The sequence below is a fragment of the Echinops telfairi genome, unplaced genomic scaffold (genome assembly GCF_000313985.2).
Source record: "Echinops telfairi isolate 266 unplaced genomic scaffold, ASM31398v2 ScPeMD7_15;HRSCAF=58, whole genome shotgun sequence".
Classification (NCBI taxonomy): domain Eukaryota; kingdom Metazoa; phylum Chordata; class Mammalia; order Afrosoricida; family Tenrecidae; genus Echinops; species Echinops telfairi.
In genome coordinates this window covers 9778272-9792474 of record NW_022103912.1, presented here as the reverse complement: position 1 = coordinate 9792474, position 14203 = coordinate 9778272, and the positions used below count along the sequence as shown (strand labels likewise).

At 45.2% G+C, this 14203-nt stretch overlaps 1 protein-coding gene and 1 non-coding gene across 2 annotated transcripts in view; both read left to right on the top strand.

Annotated features, from left to right (window-relative positions):
* Window positions 1-14203, top strand: part of NCKAP5 (NCK associated protein 5) — a 734641-nt gene that overhangs the window by 118058 nt on the left and 602380 nt on the right. The gene's annotated exons all lie outside the window — the stretch shown is intronic.
* LOC115868613 lies at window positions 2043-2233 on the top strand. Its single transcript, XR_004045700.1, has one exon. It is a non-coding gene; the product is annotated as a U2 spliceosomal RNA (small nuclear RNA).

Sequence of the window (14203 nt, the reverse complement as noted above, 5' to 3'; positions counted from 1 at the left end):
TCAACCTTTGGTTAGTATTGTGGGTCTCCCCCTATGGAGTCCCTTGGGTAGAGTCAACCTTTGGTTAGTATTGTGGGTCTCCCCCTATGGAGTCCTTTGGGTAGAGTCAGCCTTTGTTTGGTTAGCACCCAGCCACATGCTTAGCCATTATTTCCCCAGGGCCCCTTCTCTTCCAGTATCAACCAGCTCAAATGAGGGTCATGACGAAGTACACTACATTATCATAATAATTTTACTGCTTATTGATTTTTGTTTCACACATTTCAATGTTCCGTCTCTTTGGTTTATGCCGCTCCTCCAAGTTGTTTTTGTGCATGCATGGCTCCTTCCTATCCATCAGTTACCCATAGATGTTGCTCCCTCAGACAGACTCTACCTGAGGTACCTGCACCCTGATTTTCTATTACTGTACTACCCCCCAATCCCCCCTGGAGAACTACTGTGAATTTTGTCCTCACGGTTCTGTAACAAATCCCACGCCCAGTAGAGAGTAGGTACTAGGATATTTGTTGAATCTTAGTAGAACTAGCCAAAATACACTTATTCTTCTCTCATAAATGGAACTGCTCATAAATGGAATTGTCATCAATTGATAAAGTAAGCCATGGAATCATGTAGAAATGTTCAGAGTGGTTAGTCTTCTTTTCATTAACTTATAAGGCTGAGGAGTCTTATTAAAGTTCTCTCTCTTGGGCACCAAAGACCCCAGGAGCAAATTAGTACTCAGAAGGTAAATTGAAAAAGGTGAATTCAGTACCAGGAGCTGCATGGATTCCGAAGACATCTCCCCTTTCCCTTGGTGGTACAAGTTCTGTTTATTATAATCTAAGGTCCAGAACCCCCAGCACTGGATACCCAGCACATTCTGCCCCTGGGCGCTGGGTTGTCTGCAGCTGGTACTGCCCGTTTCTCTTTCAGGGCAGCTGTGGCACATCTGTAGCACCCCTCCCCTGACTATCCCCAGGTATTCCCAAAGGGCCCGCTGGGAAGGAGACGCAACATCACCCGTAGTAAAGATCACCACCGCTCTACCTCTTTCCAGTTCTTGGCATTATCCAACCTCCCTTCATATCAGCTAACAGTATTTGCCCAGGCATGTTATTGTCAATATACTCTGCATGAGATGAGGAATCTCTGGGCAATCAAGTGCAGCTTATTATTTCATGTTAAGGTATTTCCCAAAGACTGTTTTCTAAAGTAAAATTACTTCATCCAGAGTAATGCCGCCATACAAACCGATACAAGTTAGCTTTTTTTTTTTTTCCTTAATTTTTTTTTTCTTTTTTAACATTTTATTAGGGGCTCATACAACTGTTATCCCAATCCATATACACATCAATTGTGTAAAGTGCATTTGTACATTGTTTCTCAAAACATTTTCTCTCCATTTAAACCCCCGACATTAGGTCCTCATTTTCCCCCACCCTCCCCGCTCCCCCCTCCCGCCTGAGCCCTTGATAGTTTATAAATGGGTATTTTGTCATATCTTGCCCTGTCCAACGTCTCCCTTCATCCACTTTTTGGTTGTCTGTCCCCCAGGGAGGAGGTCACACACAGTTCCATGTAATCGGTTCCCTCTTTCCTACCCATTCTCCCTTTACCCTCCCTGTTTTGCCACTCACACCACTGGTCCTATAGGGCTCATCCGTCCTGGATTCCCTTTATTTTCGGTTCCTATCTGTACCCGTCTACCTCCCCTGGTCTAGCCAGTCTTGCAAGATAGAATTCGAGTCATGGTAGTGGGAGTGGGGAGGAAACCTTTAGGAATAGAGGAAAGTTGTATTTCTCATCATTGTTACATCAAACCCTGACTGGCTCATCTCCTCTCCGAACAAGTTAGCTTTTAATTAGAGGTCATCTCCACAGAGTAGATCGTTTAAAGAGGCGGTAAACAGAGGCTAGAAGCTGGGCAAGTCCGTCCCGAGAGTGGTCACAGGAACAGGGTAGCACCTGCTAGTCACATGGCAGGATTAGCCAGGCAGGTACTTGACTTGGGGGTAGGATCAGTAGAAGAAACACAAGTGGTAGAATCTCACTCACTCATTGCTTCTTGGCCTTTTGGCTAAGATCAAGTGTAGCATCTGTTCTTATCAGTTTAATATCTGATGCGTCCTCTATCCGAGGACAATATATTAAATGGATATTTGGAGCAGGGAGATGGAATAGGAGCTTGCTTCGTCCACTCCATGCATTGACCTGATATTGCAGTACTTTCAGGAACAGTGCAGCCTCGCGGGGGACTCTCCAAAAAAAAAAGAATCTCACTTACGTTCAACACTCACTCACTCACTTGGCTCACTTATTCACTGCCATTGAGTAGATGCTAAATCACAGCAACCCTATAGGACAGGATAGACCTGCCCCTGTGAGTTTCTGAGACAGAAAGAGGGTTAAAATGCCCTATCTTTCTCTCTTGGAGTAGCTAGTGGTTTCAAACAGCTGACCTTGCAGATTGCAACCCAATGCATGACCACTATGCTACCAAGGCTCCCAGTCTTATCCCAGAAGTTGCCAAACCTCTTTATCCTGTGGTTTATACAGGTTCTCAAGTAGATCAACAGGAGTTCCCAAAACCAAACCTGAGTTAAAGTGGGTTTTGCCTCAATGGCAACTTCATGTGTCACAGAATGGGCCTACTCCAAACCGTGCTCTGGACCCTCATCTTTGCAGAGGCCTATTGAGGGGGCGTCCTTCCACAGTACCACGGGGTAGGTTTGAACTGCCAACATTGAAATTAGTAGTTGAGTGCAAACTGTTTGCCTCAACCTTGGGCCCAACAATTGGACTGAACCAAAAATCCACCGCCAATGAGTCCATTCTGACTCATAGCAACACTACAGACCGAAAATCTTTATGGGAGCAGACAGCCCCACCTTTCTCCTTGGAAGAAACTGATGGCTTTGAACTGCCCACCTTGCTGTTAACAGCCCAAAGCATAACCACAGCACAAAAGCACAGGGTTTACAACAGGACTACATACTAACATAAGATTTGTGCAGTTCGGCATTATCGTACTGACACTTCAGCAAAGAGAAGGAAGAGAAAGAGACTAAGGGACTGGGGGTGGTGGTGGTGGTGGTGGTGGTGAACAAGCTGCGTTTATAGTAAGGAACAGAACTGAGATTCAAAGCCAGTCATCTTTGCCAAACCCAGGTTCTAAAACCTAACGCTCTTCCCGCCTCCTGAGGGAAATAGGCACAAAGCCGAAATCTGGGTGAGGATTTGTTTTAAACTGTTGGCACCTTTTTTTGTGGATGAGACACTGCAGATTCTGGAAAGGGATTAATTTATCCATCATGAAAAAAGTGTACCTGCCCACCCAGGGAGCTTTCCCTGCTTTGCATCCCCACAGCGTGTGACTCTACACAACGAATCACAGGGAAATTGATGTCTTGCCTGTGGGCTTGGGATTGTTCTCTCATTGTGAGTCACTTATGGTGTATTTCCTGAGGTATTGCTGGGCTCCAAGTGGGTGTTCAGTTGATGCTAATTTTGTTCAGTTGAGATACGCCCATATTTAAGATGTTTAAGTTTTGAGAATCCAAAACAGGTATTTTGTTACATGTATACATTTCATACCCACTTTACAGGGCTGGTCCCAAATCAAAATGTGGTGGGGTTGTTTGGTTGGTTTTGCATAGGAATTCATCTAAGACAGTTATCACTTGACCGAGATACTCTATGTAAGTTAAAGTATTGCGGTAAGTGGGAAATGAAGCAAAATCCCTTTGAAACGAGCATAGAAATCAATAGGAAGAAAGAAAATGCTTTAAACCAACCAACGACAGCAACAGACTTAAGTTGCCCTTGGTTGGCACGGAACCTTTCCAAGGGCAAGTCAGAAGGTATTCTCTCGGCATCCCTGAATTAGGAACCTCTGGGTAGAAGCTTTTGGGGGTACCAGTGTAAAAATCTTTTTATTCTTAAGCTTTACTCCATCAGAAATAGAAAGCTGGGTGACTTACCGTTGATTGACCACAATTGCAGGTCCTAATAATGTTTCCCAAAGTGTGTGAGAACGCTTGGCCAGCTGCTAGGGATTTGTTCCCAGTTGGATATACATCGCAGAGACTGCTCAGGAGCCCAAGGTGGGGAGCCCAAGACAAGGGTTCTGAGCCTCTGATAAACGACCACTCCGGACCCTCCTGCCTCTAGTGCTGTTGCTGGCTGCCAGTCAGTTGGCCCTCAACTCACGGGGACACCGTCCACAACAGGAAAAACACTCTCCTGCCCTTCACCCTCCCCAGAATCAGCTGTGGGTCAGACCATGGTGATCCGTAGGATTTCCTTTGACTGGCTTTTGGAAGTACGTGTCCAGGCTTTTCTTCCTAATCCCGCTTAGTATGAAGTTCCCGTGAGCTTGTCCTTCACTGATATACAGTGAACCCTCGTTTATCGCGGTTCATCGGTTCCAGACCCTACCGTGATAAATGAAATTCCGCGAAGTAGGATTCCTTATTTGTAAATCAAGTATTTTCGTAGTTAGAGCATAGAGGACATGAAAAAACACCCTTTAGTCACCATTACACTCGTATTACCCAATTTATTAAACGAAAAAGGGAAAATACAGTAAAACATTTTGGACGTTACAATTATCATGTATTATTTATCATATTATTTATGGCATCAAGCGTGTACAGTATGAGCCAATCAGTGGCAGTCATGACAGAGCATGCGCTGTGACGCAAAAACCGCGATAGAGTGAAGCCGCGGAAGTCGAAGCGCGAAGTGGCGAGGGTTCACTGTAGATGGGTTCATTGAAGTGCATTGGCCAGAATAAAGCCTGGTGCAAAGACAGCGTTCTACTGTGGACCCACTGATGCCTCAAGCAAACCAAAATCTTGGTTGTGGGTTTCGATTCCAAATCATGCAGACGCCATCTGTGCCAGACTCTAACTGCTCTGTAGGGTTCTGAAGGCTGCCTTTTAATTATTTTTTTATTTTAATTTTTTATTAAACAATCATTTTATTTGGGACATTTGCAGCTCTGATAACAATTCATACATCAATTGTGTCAAGCATATTTGTACATATGTTTCCATCATTATTTTCTAAGCATTTACTTTCTATTTGAGCCCTTGGTATCAGCCCCCTTGCCACCTCACGACCCCTTGATAAATTTTAAATATTATTATTTTCATATCTTATACCAACTGCTGTCTCCCTGGTCTCATGGTTTCTGTTGTTTGTCCCCTTGGGGGTGTGTGTTATATGTTGATCATTGTGATGGGTTCCCCCTTCCTCCGCCCCTCTCCCCACCTAACCCCTACCCTCCTGGTAATGCTACTCCCTTGCCTATTCTTGGACTCCGTGTGTCATGAGCTTTAATCTCTTATCTGTATCTGTGCACATGCTCCAGTATAGCCTGCAGTGAAAGGCAGGGCTGGGGCCATGATAGTGGGGGGTGAGGACGTCTCAAGGAACCAGAGGAATATTGTGTGTTTATCGGTGCTATACTGCACCCTGGTTGACTCATTCCTTCCTTATGACCCTTCTGTGAGGGGATTGTTCCATTTACAGATGGGTTTTGGGTATCTGCTCCAACCCCTCCCTTGTTCTCAGCTGTATGGTTTTTGTTTGTTTGTCTGTTTTGGGTCTTCTGATGCCTGTTACCTGATCCTGTTGACGCCTCATGATCACACAGGCTGGTGTGCTTCTCCCATGTGAGCTTGTTGTTTCTCTGCGATGCCTGCTTGTTTATCTTCAAACCTGTAAGACCCCAGATGCTATATCTTTTGGTAGCTGGGCACCATCAGCTATTTTCACCAAATTTGCTTAAGCACCCCTTTTGTCTTCAGCGATTGTGCTAGGAGGGTGAGCATCACAGAATGCCAGGTTGTTAGAACAAAGTGTTCTTGCATTGAGGGAGGACTTGAGTCGAGGCCCAAAGTCCATCCACTAGAAGCAGATTAGTAGGCCTTTCTTTGGAGGTGTTTTGGATGTGTTTGAACAGGCGGAGACTCTGACTACAAGTAGAAGGCAATCCATTCAAAGCATAAGAAACAACCATGCTTCAAGAACACTGTAGGGTCTGAACCCGCCTGGATCAAACGCACAAGCAGAAGTACCCTCAGAAACCACTGCAGTCCAGTTGATGGCATCTCATCATAACCCTCTTCGATAGAGGCGGGGTACTCCTGAAGGTCACAGCCACCTTAGTGGACAAAACTGATCTGTAGACTTTCTGAGGCTGTAGACTGCCTCACCTCCTGCAGAGTGGCTGGCAGGTTCCAAACCCCTGCCTTTTAGTTGGCAGCCCAACAGGTAACCCACCGTGCCACCAAGTCTCCTCGGGCAGAATTAGAACATGGGCTGCCAATTCATTGTCCTTGAGACCAGGCCCACTCCTGGTGACCCTATAGGACAGCATAGAGCTGTCCCTGTGGGTTTCTCCGGCTGTAACTGTTGACAGGAGTAGACAAGAGTAGAAAGCTCCCACATGGTGACTGGTGAATCCTCGCAAGTGCGATGTTCACGGCCATTGTGCTAGGCGTTCTCTATGACAGTCCTTCCTCTTTTCCACCGACCTTCTACATTTCCAAACACGATGTCCTCTCAGACACTGGTCTCTCCTGAAAAATTGTGAACTCACGATGACGTCTCACCATCCTTGCTTCTAAGGAGCCTTCTGCCTATACTTTTGTCAAGTCCGTTCTTTTTTCGCTGTTGTTCTTCTTCTGGCATGGCACTTCAATATTCTTGGTTCACACCACAGTTCACACTTGTCTGTTCTTCTCTGGTCTTCCTTACTCACTGCCCAACTTTCACCTGCCGTCGTGGAGGCTATGCTACACCTTTGCCCTCATTGGCAGTATGTGCTTTGGTTCTTGACTGCTGCTTACATGAGCATTGATGGCGGGTCCAAGCAAGATGAAATGTGTGGCAGTTTCAGTCTTTTCACCATTTATTGTGCTGCTGTTAATGGGTCCGGGTATGAGGTTTTTCATCTTCTTTGCATTGTGCGTCATCCATATTGAAGGCCGCAGTCTGAGCTTCATCACCCCCTGCTTCAAGTCCTCCTCACTGTCAGTAAGCAAAGCTGTATTCTGCATATTGTGGCTTGTTAATAAGCCTGCCTCCGATCCTGCTGCCTTCCTTCTACAGTTAGTCCAGTTTCCCAGATTATTTATTGAGTGAGTATGGTGAAAAAGCACAGCGCTCTTACCCATCTTTCCTCGGTCTAAACCACCAGCATTTCCGTGTTCTGCTCCAACAGCGCCCTTATTGGATTCTGTGTACGATTCTGCACGAGCACAACCAAGTCCTCTAGAATTCACATTCTTCTCAAACTATGGTAACCATCGTTTGGGATGATTCGCACCATCCATAAAATACAGGGAAACATCTTTCTAGTAGTCTCTGCTCTCAGCCAAGGTCCACCTGACATCAGCAATGATAGCCCGCGTGCCATGTCCTCACCTAAATCCAGCTAGAATTTCTGCCCACTCCCTATTGATATACTGCTACAACCATTGTTGAATTATCTTCTGCAAAATTGTACTTGTGTATGCTATTAATGTTAGCTAATACCTATAGCCTGTTAATGTCCTCTCTTTGGAAAGGCACACATACAGACCTCTTCCAGTCCATTGCCCAGCAAGCTGTCTTCCAAATCACTTGGCATAGACCAATGGGTGCTTCCTGTGCTTCATTAGCTCGGTGAAACATTTCAGTTGCTAGCCTATCAATTCCTGGAGGTGGTTTTCAAGGCAACTTGGACTTCTTCCTTCAGTACGATTGGTTTGTGATCATATGTTACCTCTTAAAATGACTGAGTGCTGACCAATTCTTTTTAGTCCCTTGCCTTTGTGTAGCCCTTCTATCTTCTTTTGATACTTCTTGTATCGTTCACTATTTTGTCCATGGCATCCTTTAATATTGCAACTCAAGGCTTGACGGTTTGCTTCAGTTCTTTCAGCTCGAGATACGCTGAGCAGGTTTTCTTTTATGACTTTCTAACGCTAGGTCTGTACACATGTCATTAACATATCCAACCTTGTCTTAACAAACTGCCCTTTAAACTTTTCCATTCAGTTCTTTCATCATTTCTTTGATTTACTTCAGCTACTCTATGTCATAAAGCAAGTTCAAGAGTTGCTTCTGCCATCCACTTTGGTCTTTTCTGTCTTTTTAATGATCGTCTGCTTTTTTCTCATATAGTTTTCTTGATGCCATGCCACAGCTTGTCAAATCTTCTGTCTTTAGCGTTCAAAGTTGTGAGATATTATCTGAATTCAGGAGAGATATACTTCGAGTGTTGGGTTTTTTTGGTCTCTCGTGGACTTGTTCTCATTGTCTCCAGCTTCAATTCAACCTTGCAGAGGAGCAATTGATAAAGCTGTTCTCCAGTTGGCCCCTGGCTTTGTTTTGGTTGATGATAAAGAGCCTCCCCATCATTTCTTCCCACAGGTGCAGTCTGTTTGATTTCTCTGTATTCCATTTGCTGAAGTCCATTCATATAGTCACCATTGAGGTGGTTGATAAAAGTTATTTGCCAAAAGAAAGCCAGTGAGCTTTTAAAATTGTGTTGTATGTTGTCTCTCGTTTGGTTTCTGTCCCCAGGGCTGTATTTTCCTACTGTGTCTCCCCCAGTGCTTCCCCACTTTCCCCATCTAATGACCAATACGTATCAGTGCATTTCGATTACCCATTTGATCAATTTTATCCTGAAGAACTTGGTAGAATTCTTCAATGTCTTCTGGTTTTAGGGAATGGTGTATAATTTTGAATAATAGTTCTGCTAACTGTGCTGCCATAGACAGCGTTGTCCTTCAAGACAGATCTTACATTTGTCCATTCTCATGCATGATGTGACTCCATTTCTTTTGAATTTGCCAATCTGGCATCGGCCACCGTGGGACGGTCTGACTCAAAATGACACGCACGGGTTCATCTCAGCTCATTAGTCCTGGCTATTGTGTACTCCATTCTATTTTTGCACACTTCCAATGTTCCTGCGCTCCTACTTCTTGCATTCCAAGGTCTGGAATTGTCGCCTTTTGAGTCTTGTCCTCTCAGTATATGAAGGTTCCAAATGTTGTACTTTTTTGATGCCTTGAAGGTTGATCCTTCTTGGATGAGGCAGGCATATTTTGAGTGCTTTCCCTGGTATCCCAGTGGGTTATGCCTGGGGTGCTAATCTTAGCGGTCAGAAGTTCGACCTCACCAGGCACACCAGGGGAAAAAATAAAGGCTTTCCACTCCCTAAAGATTGATAGTGTCAATGGAGCAGGACTACCTAGAGGGTCCTTATGAGTCAGAACTGACTCCATGGCGTTGGGCTCCATTTGTTTTCGAAGCTGAGAACCCCATCCTCCAGCACTGCACTGACAGCCTCTGCCGCTCTTTGTATGGTTCAGAAGTGGACAGCCTATTTTTCCTTTGTGGTGCCTGGTTAGTCGGGAAGCTCCACTGAAACCCTCACCATGGACCCTGCGGATATTTGAAATACAGGTGGCATAGCCACACACAGCCACCCTGCAGTCTGACAGGAGGACACGGGAACGGTGGTCCTCTGCACTCCTGCAGTCACACGTGCCCTTTGCGTTTTTGTTTGTGTGCTGTTTTATCACTTGAAGTTCCTTGAAACTATCTTCCATTAAACCAAACCAAACCAAACCAAAGACGCAGAGGTAGAGCATTTCAGAACCTTTCCCCTCCCTGTTGAGATGTAGCATGCTCTACTACTGGCATCTCCTCTATTAATCTTCTTGGATGGAAGGGAAAACCTCCCCTTGTTCTCTAGCGCCATCTTTATGTGCTGAACCGTCACAGCAATGCATTTTCCTCTGTGGAGCAAAAAATGGCAAATGTCTGTTTAGGGGTTCCTCTTCTTGAAAAGCACTTGCTTTATGAACACGTGGTTATTTTAGCTGCAGAACGTAATTTAAGAATAGTCCCAAGAGACTGGAAGCTTTCAATTCTCTGGCTTGTCTTCTTAAACGACTGCATATTGCGAAGAGGTACAGTTGAATGGGATCTTTTGTAAATAAAATAAATAATTTTGTCTGAAGCAAGTAAATTCCGTGGTTTTCTTTTTCACCAGCTGACCAGTGCTGAGGTTAGTCAGACTGTTGTAGAAGCCTCCTGGGAGAGTGGAGTGGGTTTTGGCTACAACCCACACATTCAGCAGTTTGAACCCAGCAGGTGCTCCCTGGGAGCAAGTCCAGAAGATCGGCTCCCATGAGTTTTGACAGCCTCAGAAACCCCAGATAGGGGCGCTGTGCTTTGGAATCGATTCGACAGCAGTGTTTTGTCGTCGTTATGGATCATTTAGCCTTTGTTCTGACCTAGTAACACTCAAAGTTATAGTTACAAATAGCTGGTCAACTTCCTTTCCAGAAATAAATAGGATGCTGCCAATTAAAGTCCTTTACTTATGTGTCTACTTTCCAAAGAGCAAACTTTTTTCTTATTAAAAAGTTGTAACGTTTGTCAATGTAGTTATAGTGCTTTTTTAATTCAAAAAGCTTTCCCATGCAGATCTTTAATTTTGAGCATAGTGCTTTATGTGAATTTAAAATACAGTAATTAAATGCCTTCTCCCCTCCCACCCCTCTGCAAACACTCCTCCTTGACTGTGGTAGAACTGTTCTAAAACTGTAACAATGTTTCATTTTGGACTCTTGCCTATTTTTGGAGAGCATCTTTTCTGAGGAGGCTGGTGGATGGTTGTGTAGAAACAAAAGATTTTGAAAGAAGGCAGAGTGCCTACTTACCGGCTCAAAAGGGCAAAAACCAAAACTGAGAAAGAGTTTTAAGTACACATGTGATCAAATTGCCCCCTGGGGAGGAAAGAATTACATGCAAGCCGCTTGAGACTCAACCTGTGTTTCAAGGGTTTTCCAGGAACTTAGAAAGAAATTGTACTTTCCACTCTGGCTAAATTCATCGTGCTCATGGGAGAAATATGCTTTCTGCACAAATCCGGGCCTTCGAATATCTCATTCACTGCAGGCACAAAAAAACAAACTTTCCCCGGGAAGGACACAAATAGTTTTAAAGACTTAAATTCCATTGGAGAGTTTCTGAGATTTAATAATGATTTATAGTTTCAGCTAAATGAAAAGTTGCGTGGAAATAAGTGGTTCGAAAATACACCAAACAAAGCGCATTTCAAACTCACTGACCTTGCGTTGATTCTACTCTGGGCCACTGTAGAGGAGAGAGCAGTACCGGCCTGAAGGTTCTCAAGTCATTGCTGAGCCTGGTCACCTCTTTCTCCAACCAAGCAGGAGCTGGTGGCTTCTAGCTGCTCCTTTGGGTCGCAGCCCAGCCTGGAGACCTTCAGAATGGGCAGTGTTCCAGTGGTGCTGACCTCTCATACTGACACTGGGACACCAGGTGGCAATATTCCAGCTTGTGTTGGCTAGCTATGGTACAGACACCCAACAGGAAAGGCTTCTCCTGGTGCTGAATGCAGTGCTCGCCTGTGTAGTTAGATTTTATGTCCTTGATTTTCACGGAGCGCTCCACTGCTAACTGAAAGAAGAGCAGGTCCAGCCTGGCCTCCACTCCCTGGGAGAAAGATGTGTCCACACGTTCTTGTAGGGATTACGGTCTAGCAAGCCCCATGGAGCAGGTGTGATTTACTCTGCCCTATTCGGTGGTGGCTTTGATCCTGGACTGGTGGAATGCCAACAAGCTTTGTCTTGCAGTGTTTGGATAGCGTTTTACATGCACTCGTTTTTTTCAGTATGCACATAGAGGATTCATGCTGACACCGGGACCCCGTTTTACGTGCAAGACAAGAAAGATGGTTGCAATCTCACCAGGGACATCAACAAACTGGTTTATTATCAACAGTAACTTTTCAAAACCATTGTAATGTGTCAAACAGAAGAGTCTCTCTAGAAATGCATTTCTTTCTAAAGTAAAAAAAAAAAAAGTTCTGGGACCAGTCATGGAACTGGATGTGGACAGTTCTGAGAGAGAAAAGCTTTATCCAGTCAGGGGAAGGAGGATTCATCATGTGGCCAAAAAGCCGCAGTCTGGGCACATGCGCAGGGAAGTGCCGGGAAGAGGTTGCTGTTTTATTCATACAGATTTTAAGTCATTATTATCCAGGAGATTGTTGTTCCAGTGCAATCCTGATCAGATATCTAATATGTCGAATCTCTCATAGTGCAAGAGCCTTTGTTGAAGAAGCAGTGGGCAGAGGGTTCCAATGACCCGGTCCGAATCTAGTGCCTACTCAGCCTCTCTGACCTTAGCTCCCCTTTCCAATTTTGACCCTACAGTGGCCCCTAGCAGCAAAGGTTTCACACTGATATTAAATCCATGAGCCTGATGAGTTAGTTAGTTTATTGTGCCAACCTGGCCAATAAACACATGTGGGGTTAATTGAAGGGCGGAGGGATAAAGGGCTTGGTGAGCCTCCCCATTCTAGTTCTTGGATTTCTGATGGTCGGACCAGGGTGCAGCTGCCTTAGCCAGTTCCCTGCTGGCAAGGCTCACTTCCTGCATGACGTCCCTGAGGAGAAGCCACACGGACCTACCCCGATGCAGCCCTGGGTGCTGGAGCAGCTGTGTGGAGACCCCTGCCAGCACTGAGATGCTTACACGCTCACTGACTTGGCTTTCCTCCTGCAGTCGGCATTCTGGTGTCTGTTTTGTGAGATGGAGGAGAACTTTGTGGACTGGTGTTGGACATATGGGTTAATGGGTGAAAGTTTGACTTGTGGGCTTGGGCAGTGCTGGGTTGGGATGTGTTCTTGATGCACAGTTAACCTTTATATAAAACTCTCTCTTTTGCATGAGTTTCTGTGGATTTTGTTTCTCTAAAGTCCCCAGACTAATACACCTGATGATCCATTCTAATCAGCAATAATTGCCACTTCAATGGAGCTGGTCTTTTCACACGCATCTCAACTTGTTTGATCTTGTCCCCACCACGTGACTGCACTCTTTTAAAATGCTTGCTGCATTTTGCCTTGTTCAGCCAATGCACCTTTTCCTCCTGCATGGGTCCTTCTGCAACTCTGACAAGCCTCTGCTTGGAGTTTGTGTAGAATTCAGAGGGCCACCACGCCAGTGGTTCTTGGCAGATTCTGCTGTTTCCGCTGAGTTATGGGCTGTGTTGAGTTACGTAGCAATACCTCTCTCCATCTAGATCACTCCTAGGGTTTTTGTGTTCATTCCCTAGGGATACAATTACAAGTCACACAATTTCAGCTGCAGTTTAAAACAACACAGATTACCATCTCAGTTCTGTAGGTCAGAAGTCTAGGTTGGCTTAATTGAGTTTTCTGCTTCAGGGTTCACAAAGCAGAAATTCAAGCATTGGCCAGCTGTGTTCTGATGGAAAAGCTATGGAAACAAGCCACCTCCACCCACCAGAGGAATTTATTCCAGAGGACAGCACTGAATCTGCAGCTCCGGGAGAGGGGCATGTCTGATCAGAGCACACGGGAGCAGATGAAGGGGGAGGAAGAGAGAGTGGAGCACATCCTGGCCCATCAAGCCTGGAAGATGATATTCCCGCTTAGAGCAGCCAGTCCACAGAGGAGACCATATGGCCGGCCCCACTATGAGACACGAAGTCCCTCACTCACCCATAACCCTACAGGGGACAACACTGGAGACACAGTGTGTGAATTGTGCCCAATCTGATCCCACCACACCGAGGCAAAACACTAAGGGCGTGGAATAGAGTGTAAGGAGAACAGAGCAATGAAGTCCCAAGGGAATACCTAGTATAGACTTTGGGGCCAGAGCTCGGCGCCCCATCAGACTCAACCAGAAAACACTCCTAAAGGCCAACAAACAGTCCTTGAACTAACTACAAGCTTTTCTTTCTTGTTGTTTTGTTTTGTCTTTGGCTTGTTGTTGTTGCTTTGTTTTATTTTGTTGCTTGGTTTTGCTCTGTCTTGTTTTTGTGCATGTTATTATCTTCACCGGTCTGTCTAAATAAGATATGCTGGATGAACAATCTGGAGGAGAAAACAATGGGACCGACAGTTCAAGGGGGGCATAGGAGAGGGGGAGGTGGGGGGGAAAGGAAATGGAGTTAAACCTAGGGACAAGAGAACAAGAAGTGATCCAGATCAGTGGTGAAGATGGTGTAGGAGGCCTGGTAGGGTGTGACCAAGGGCAATGTAACTGAGAGGAATTACTGAGACCCAAATGAAGCCTAAGCATGATAGTGGGACAAGAGGAAAGTAAAAGGAAATCGAGGAAAGAGCTAGGAGGCAAAGGGCATTTA